Here is an 8799-nt window from a genome sequence, read left to right as displayed (position 1 = left end):
AAATGTAGAGACAGGGGGGTGGGGGTTAGGAGGGGAGGAAGGAATTGAAAGATCATCCTGTACTTTTGTAAGAGGCAGGAAAGATACAATGTTGTAAATGGGAGTGCCAAAAATCATACTGCATGAAAAATGGGGGGCAGGGATAATTATCTGAAATTGTTGAACTCAATGTTGAGTCTAGCAGACTGCAAAGTGCCCAATCGAAAGATGAGGTGCTGTTCCTCGAGCTTACGTTGAGCTTCATTGGAACAATGCAATAGCCCGAGGACAGAGAGATCAGAGCGGGAGTGAAGCGGTGAATTAAAGTGACAGGCGACCGGAAACTCAGGGCCACCCTTACGGACTGAACGGAGGTGTTCCGCAAAGCGGTCGCCCAATCTGCGTTTGGTCTCCCCAATGTAGAGGAGACCGCATCGTGAGCAGCGAATACAGTATACTAGATTGCAAGAAGTACAAGTAAATCGCTGTTTCACCTGGAAGGGGTGTTTGGGGCCCTGGACAGTGGGAAGGGGGGAGGTAAAAGGGCATGTGTTGCATCTCCTGCGCTTGCACGGGAAGGTGCCGGGTGAAGGAGCAGGGCTGTTGGGGGTGATTGAGGAGTGGACCAGGGTGTCGCGGAGGGAGCGGTCCCTTTGGAATGCTGAAAGGGGAGGTGAGGGGAAGATGTGTTTGGTGGTGGTGGAAATGGCGGAGGATGATCCGTTGAATGTGGAGGCTGGTAGGGTGAAAGGGGAGGACAAGGGGAACCCTATTGTGGTTTTGGGAGGGAGGGGAAGGGATGAAAGCAGAAGTGTGGGAAATAGAACGGACACGGTTAAGGGCCGTGTCAACCACAGTAGAGGGGAATCCTCGGTTGAGGAGAAAGGAAGACATGTCGGAAGCACTGGTATGGAAGGTGGTATCGTCAGAACAGACGCGACGGAGAAACTGGGAGAATGGAATAGAGTCCTTACAGGAAGTGGGGTGGGAGGAAGTGTAGTCCAGGTAGCTGTGGGAGTCGGTGGGCTTCCTGGCCTGCTGAGTATTTCCAGCATTTTCTGTTATTTCAAGCAAGCTCTCCCGCTGTAATTAGTTAATTAGCTAACTAGATTAAACCGACGCAGTAGCCGAGCAGTGGTGACTCATCCTGAGTTACAAACAGTATAAACACAGGGGCCTGTGAGTGCAGCAGCACAGAGTGAACAACTGGGAGTTTAAGTGTGGGAGTTCAGTGACGTGGGGGAAGGAGGTGCTTGCTTTTCCTAACTTCTCCCGCAGCCCGGCAGCAGCGGGCCTGAGTGGGAGCAGACCGAGGCCCAAGAGCGGGGATAAAAGCAGCAGCAGACCTGCATCAACAAGAGAAAGCGGCAGTGTGACGTCACAGGCACGGCAGTGTGACGTCACAGGCACGGCAGTGTGACGTCACAGGCACGGCAGTGTGACGTCACAGGTACGGCAGTGTGACGTCACAGGTACGGCAGGTAAGTGATTGGTAGTGACTGTGGGCTAGGTTTTAAGTTAACGTAACATATAACTAAATTTTAAAAACTAAACGTAATTTAGTTAATTTAATAAACTAAACGAGGTAAACAATTTGATTAACACTAAACTAATTAATTAAATAAACAAAATAATGGAAGATCAGGAGATGTGTTGCTCTGCAATATGTGAGAACTTGTGGACATTTTTGTCCAGGGCCACTACATCTGTGGTAAGTGTCTGTGGCTCGAGGAACTTTGGCTCTGAGTTGGGCTGGAGTCCGAGCTGCAGACATTGCGAGACATCAGGGAGGGAGAAAGTTACCTGGAGCTTTTGCTCCAGGAGGCAGGCACACCCCTTAGACTATATACTTTTAGAATTGACACGTAGTCAGGGATAGGAGTGATGTGCCTCAATAAACCCGAGACTCAATGTTAGTGGAACAAATCAAGGCTTTTATTAACTTAGAAGGTAACACACAGTGGAGAGGTATCTTCCATCCAGAGGTCTGCTGTACTGGATGTGAGGCAGGCTGGGCCTGCTTACATAGGGGCCAGGTATGGGCGGAGCCCTACACACAATACAATACAATGGTGAGGAAACGGAACTGAGGTAAGGGAAATGAAACTGAAACCAAACCACAGTCACAGGCAGAGAATACCGATGAGTGATGAATGGCATATTTCATCACATTCACCCCTTCTATAGATTTAGTCTGTTCGGGGGTTTGATAGTCCTCTGTGACCGACGTGGCTGTTGTGGTGCAGTGGGTGTCGGCTGGGTGTCCCCGGTGGCCTCCTGGGTCTCTGCCGGGGGTGCCGCCAGGGTTGTTGAAGGGGTAGTTGGTGGGGGTACCGTTGGTCGATGTTCTTCCGGGGGTGATGAAAGAGTAGTGGGCGGGTAAGAGTTGCTGTGATCGTTGTTGCTGCTGTTGTCGTGGTTGTTGTCGTTACCGGCTGGGGCGACGTCTTTTATGGACACGGTGTCCTCCCTTCCGTCGGCGTGCCGGACATACGCGTATTGGGGGTTGGCGTGGAGTAGGTGCACTGACTCCACGAGAGGGTCCATCTTGTGGCCCCTCACATGCCTTCGCACGAATACCGGACCTGGGGTGGAGAGCCATGACAGCATGGATACGCCTGAGGTGGATTTCCGGGGAAAGACAAACATTCGCTCATGAGGCGTGGCATTAGTGGCAGTACACAATAGCGACCGTATCGAATGGAGCACATCTGGGAGGACTTCCTGCCAGCGGGAGATAGGGAGGCCCTTGGTCCTTAGAGCTAGAGTGACTGCTTTCCATACTGTCCCGTTCTCTCGCTCCACTTGACCATTACCCCGGGGGTTGTAGCTGGTGGTACGGCTCGTGGCGATCCCCCTGGACAGCATGTACTGGCGTAGCTCTTCACTCATGAAGGACGCCCCCCTATCCGTATGGATGTAGCTCGGCATACCGAACAGGCAGAACAGGCTGTTGAGGCATTTAATGACCGTGGCGCTGGTCATGTCTGGGCAGGGGAAGGCGAATGGGAAACAGGGGTATTCGTCCACAATGTTCAGGAAGTAAACATTGCGGTCGACGGACGGGAGGGGGCCCTTGAAATCTAAGCTGAGCCGCTCAAAGGGCCGTGTAGCTTTGATTAAGTGGGCTCTATCTGGGCGGTAGAACCGAGGCTTGCACTCAGCGCAAGTGCGGCAGTTCCTGGTCAGTGACCGAACTTCCTCAATCGAGTAGGGTAAGTTGCGGGACTTTATGAAGTGGAACCACCGCGTGACCCCTGGGTGGCAGAGGTCGTTGTGGAGGGTCTGTAGCCGATCCCTGGTGGCGCTGGCACACATCCCTCGTGAGAGGGCGTCGGGGGATTCGTTAAGGGCCCCTGGCCGGTAAATGATGTCATAATCGAAGGTGGAGAGCTCGATCCGCCACCTAAGAATCTTATCATTTTTAATCTTCCCCCTCTGTTTATTATTGAACATAAACGCTACCGACCGCTGGTCGGTAAGTAGGGTGAAGCGTTTGCCGGCTAGGTAGTGGTGCCAGTGGCGCACTGCCTCCACGATGGCTTGGGCCTCCTTTTCCACGGAGGAGTGTCTGATCTCGGGCCCTTGGAGGGTCCTCGAGAAGAAAGCTATGGGCTGCCCCGCCTGGTTGAGGGTGGCCGCCAAGGCAAAGTCAGACGCATCACTTTCCACTTGAAAGGGAGTGTTCTCGTCCACTGCCTGTAGCGTGGCCCGCTCAATATCCCGCTTAATGCTTTTGAAGGCGGCGTGGGCCTCAGCAGAGAGCGGAAAAGAGGATGCTTTCAAGAGGGGGCGGGCTTTGTCGGAGTAGTTGGGGACCCATTGGGAATAATAAGAAAATAACCCCAGGCACCTTTTGAGGGCTTTGGGAGTGTTGGGCAGGGGCAGCTCCCGTAGGGGGCGCAATCGGTCGGGGTCTGGTCCAATTTCACCATTCTCCACCACGCTGCCTAGTATGCAGAGGCGCGTGGTGTTGTAAACGCACTAGTCCTCGTTGTAGGTGAGGTTGAGTTTTTGTGCGGTTTTCAGGAACCTCTCGAGGTTCGAGTCGTGATCCTGCTGGTTGTGACCGCAGATGGTGACGTTGTCGAGGTAGGGGAAGGTTGCCTGCAAGTGGTGGTCATCGACCATGCGGTCCATCTCCCTCTGGAAGACCGAGACCCCATTCGTCACCCAAATGGGGACTCTGAGGAATTGGTAGAGGCGTCTGTTCGCCTCGAAGGCAGTGTACGGGCAGTCCTCTGGTCTGATAGGGAGCTGGTGGTACGCTGACTTGAGGTCGATGGTGGAGAACACCCGGTATTGGGCGATTTGGTTCACCATTTCTGATATGCGGGGTAGCGGGTAGGCGTCTAGTTGGGTGTACCTGTTGATCGTTTGGCTATAGTCGATCACCATCCGTTTCTTCTCGCTACCCCTTACCACCACCACTTGGGCGTGCCACGGGCTGTTGCTGCGTTCAATAATGCGCTCCTTCAGGAGCCTGTCTACCTCGGTCGCGATAAACCGCCTGTCCTCCCAGCTGTACCTCCTGCTTTTGGTCGCTATTGGCCGGCAGTTAGGGGGTAAGGTTCGTGAATAGCGAAGGCGGCTTTACCTTCAGGGTAGCCAGACCGCACACTGTGAGGGGCGGCTGGGACCCACCGTAATTGAGCGTGATGCTTTGGTGGTAGCACTGGATATCCAGGCCCAAGATCACGCTCGCACATAGATTCTTCATGATTAGTACTTTAAAATTATCGTATACAGTTCCGTTAATGGACAATTGTACCGTGCAGTAACCCATAATGGTCGATGTCTGGGTTTTATCAGCCATAGAGATGGTACCCCGAGTAGGGACCACCTTTAGGGAGAGTTGTTGTGCCAGTTCAGGGTGGATAAAACTCTCCGTGCTTCCACTGTCAATTAAACATTTAATCCCGCACCCGTTTACCTCGATGTCCACCATTGATTTGGATAGCGGGTGCGGCCTGGTCTGGTCCACTGTGACCGATGCCATTGTAGGGCCCTGATCGAGACAAGATGGCGTCCATGCTGTCTGCTCACAAGATGGCGGACCCCACGAGGTCGGGCAAGATGGCGTCCAAGATGGCCGCTCCCACGGCGCACACGCGGCAGTGGCGGGTTTTCCGGCGGGGTTCCCTCTGCACACCTTCCCGAAGTGCCCCTTCTTACCGCACTTAAAGCAGGTGGTGCCTTTCGCCGGGCACAGGTTTCTGGTGTGCTTCGGCTGCCCGCAGAAGTAGCAGTTGGGTCCCTGACGCGTCGCGGCTGTCGTAGGGCTTCTGGGGGGAGAGCGGGGCCCCGACGGTGTCGGGCTGCCGGGCGGGGAAGATGCCTTCCAAGATGGCGGCGCCCTTGGTGCACACGTGGCAGCGTGGACGGCGCGGGCTGAAGAGTAGGCGTCCGAGTTTCTCTGGGCCACATCCAGGGATCGCGCTGTGTCCACAGCCTGTTTCAGGTCCAATCCCGTTTTTTCCAGCAGTCTCTGCCAGATGTAAGTGGAGCTGAGGCCTGTGATAAAGGCATCGCGAACAAGCTCGTCAGTGTACACTGCGGCTTTTACATCTTGGCACTTGCAGTCTTTGCCAAGCGTTTTCAGGGTGCCTAGGAACTCATCCAGCGATTCCCCAGGTCGCTGTGGGCGAGTAGCGAGCAGATGCCTAGCATACACCTCATTCGTCGGCTGCTGGTAATGCGCCTTTAAGATGTCGCAGGCGGCCGGGTACGTGTCGGCGTCTTGGATGAGGGGGTAAACCCGGTGGCTTACCCAATTCCGCAGAATTCTGAGTTTCATACTTGCAGCGTCCGTAGCGCCTGTGACGGCTGCGGAATTGTCCAGGAAGAATTCCATACACATAAACCAGTGTCCGAAGCGTGCCGATGCGTCCGAAGCATGCTGGTCCAAATCCAAACGTTCGGGTTTCAAGAGTTGATCCATTGTGTTGAAAAGTAAGTTAATAAAATTGATGTGCCTCAATAAACCCGAGACTCAATGTTAGTGGAACAAATCAAGGCTTTTATTAACTTAGAAGGTAACACACAGTGGAGAGGTATCTTCCATCCAGAGGTCTGCTGTACTGGATGTGAGGCAGGCTGGGCCTGCTTACATAGGGGCCAGGTATGGGCGGAGCCCTACACACAATACAATACAATGGTGAGGAAACGGAACTGAGGTAAGGGAAATGAAACTGAAACCAAACCACAGTCACAGGCAGAGAATACCGATGAGTGATGAATGGCACATTTCATCACAAGGAGGGTGTGACTGCGAGTGAGGCAGGTACGGGGATCCAGGAGGTAGAATTGCAGGAGCCTCAGTCCCTGCACTTGTCCAATAGATTCGAGGTTCTTGCAACCCTTGTGGACAAGTGCGGGGAGGTCGAGCAAACTGAGCACGGTATCATGGCATAGGAAGTCATTCAAGTGGTTGAGTAAAAAAGGAAGGTGGTTGTAGTAGGCGACAGTATAGTTAGGGGGATAGACACTGTCCTCTGCAGCCAGGAGCGAGAGTCCCTAAGGCTATGTTGCCTACCCAGTTCCAGGGTAAAGGACATCTCCGGGCTGGAGAAGAAGTGGGAGGGGGAGGATCCTGTTGTCGTGGTTACGTTGGTCACAACTGTTGTATCCATGTGTTAATGGAGACACGGAAAGCAGGAGTTGATTTAACAAGTGTTTACTGAACAAAGTCTGGAGGTGAACTAACTATACAAGACGCTATACAGGCTTATATACCCGAGTGGTCACTACCGGTACTACAGTACCCAGGGGCTTCAAAAAAAACATAGTTCCTCTTAAAGGTACATACACCACAATTCCTCCCCTTTTAGATAAATAGTACATAACATTTTAAGTAATCATTAATTAACATTTTTACAAGAACAATAATCTACACATTTGCTGAAGTTAATCAATTACAAATTCAGTCTCTCTGGAGGCTTCCTGACTCGGTCTAGATAACGCCTCGGTGGTGTAGTCGGTTCTTTTGGCAAGGTCGATTCGGCTTCAATGCCAGTGTCAGGTTCATCTGGTTCCAGTATCACCGGATCGGAGGTAGACACTATGGGTATCTCTGCTTCATCATTAGGCGTATAGAGTTGTGGTGTAGGTTGTCCCTTTTCGGATGACCCTATGATCTGGTCAGCATGGCGCCTTATTATGCTTTCTCCAATGTCCACGGTATACATCAGCGGTCCTAGTCGTGTGCAAATAGTTCCAGGCTGCCATTTCTCGGTACGGTAGTCCCGGGTCAAAACTTGTTGACCTATCTGGAAGGTTCCAGTTGGCCTTTCATTCATGCCTTGAAATTGCCGGTTCTCTACGTCCCTTCTGATGTTTGGCTTGATCAAATCCAGCCGGCATCTTAGTCTTCTATTGAAAAACATCATGGCGGGGGTTTGGTTTGTAACCACGTGTTGCATTCCTGTACGCAAACAAGAAGTTATCTACCTTATGTTGTAGATTTATGTCTTCATTACCCATGGCCTTTATGGCCTTCTTGAAGGTCTGGACAAACCTTTCAGCTAATCCATTGGTGGCGGGATGGTATGGGGCGGACGTGTAGTGCTTAACCCCATTGTTTTTTAAGAACTTCCTGAATTCTTCGGATACAAATTGCGGTCCATTATCAGAACAGATCTGTTCAGGCAGTCCATTCCTGGCGAATATGGTCCTTAATACTGTGATGGCTTTTTCCGTGGTGGTGGAGGACATCTTTATCACCTCCGGCCACTTGGAGTGTGCATCAACCGCGATTAAGAACATTGAGTCCATAAATGGACCAGCAAAGTCGATATGTACCCTTTGCCAGGGAGATGAGGACCACTCCCATGGATGTAGAGGGGCTTGTGGTGGGGCGTTTTGGACCTTCTGGCATCCTAGACAGCTCTTGGTCATTTCTTCGATGTCTCCATCGATACCTGGCCACCACACAAACGCTCTGGCTAAGTTCTTCATTTTCACTCCACCCAGACGTCCCTCGTGAAGCTCCTTTAGCACTTTATCCTGGAGTTTGGGTGGAATCACCATTCTGGATCCACACATCAAGGTTCCTCGGCACACTGACAGCTGTTCTCTTTGCGAGAATGCTGGCAACAGTGGTTCGCCATGTGCTGGCCATCCCTTCACCGTTAAATCGTAGACTCGTGAGAGAGTCGGGTCATTTCTCGTTTCCTTTTCAATGGTAGAGTTGGTCACTGGTAGACATTCCACTATGGTCGAGTGGAACATCTCCACTGGGTCCACTGTAGGTGCCTCTTCTACCGTTGGCAATGGTAGGCGCGATAAACCGTCAGCATTCCCATGCTGTTTTGTTCCTTTGTATTCTATGTCATATTGGTGTGCCCCTAGGAAAAGGGACCACCTCTGTAGCCTTTGCGCTGTCATAATGGGAACGCCCTTTTTAGGGTTGAATATGGAGACGAGGGGTTGATGGTCAGTCAACAAGGTAAATTTTTGTCCGTGTAGGTAATGGTTGAATTTCTTCATCCCCCCCACACCAGGCTGAGTGCCTCCCTGTCGATCTGGGCATAGTTACGCTCAGCTGAGTTCAGTGAGCGTGACGCAAAAGCTATCGGCCGCTCCGAGCCATCAGGGAATTTATGCGATAATACCGCTCCCACGCCATAAGGGGATGCATCGCACGCCAGTCTGATTGGCAGTGATGGGTTGTAATGAGCCAACACTTCCTTGGATGTGATCAAGCCTTTGCATTTATGGAAGGCACGTTTACAGTCTTCGCTCCATTTCCAAATTACTCCCGTTTGTAGCAGTGCGTTAAGAGGGTGCAGAACCGTTGACAAGTTTGGTAAAAATTTATGA

Source organism: Somniosus microcephalus, chromosome 2 (assembly GCF_052327205.1).
Source record: "Somniosus microcephalus isolate GS21.2 chromosome 2, FLI_Smic_1.0, whole genome shotgun sequence".
NCBI classification, from domain to species: domain Eukaryota; kingdom Metazoa; phylum Chordata; class Chondrichthyes; order Squaliformes; family Somniosidae; genus Somniosus; species Somniosus microcephalus.
The sequence above is the reverse complement of the archived record's forward strand: the minus strand, read 5'-3'. Positions refer to the sequence as shown.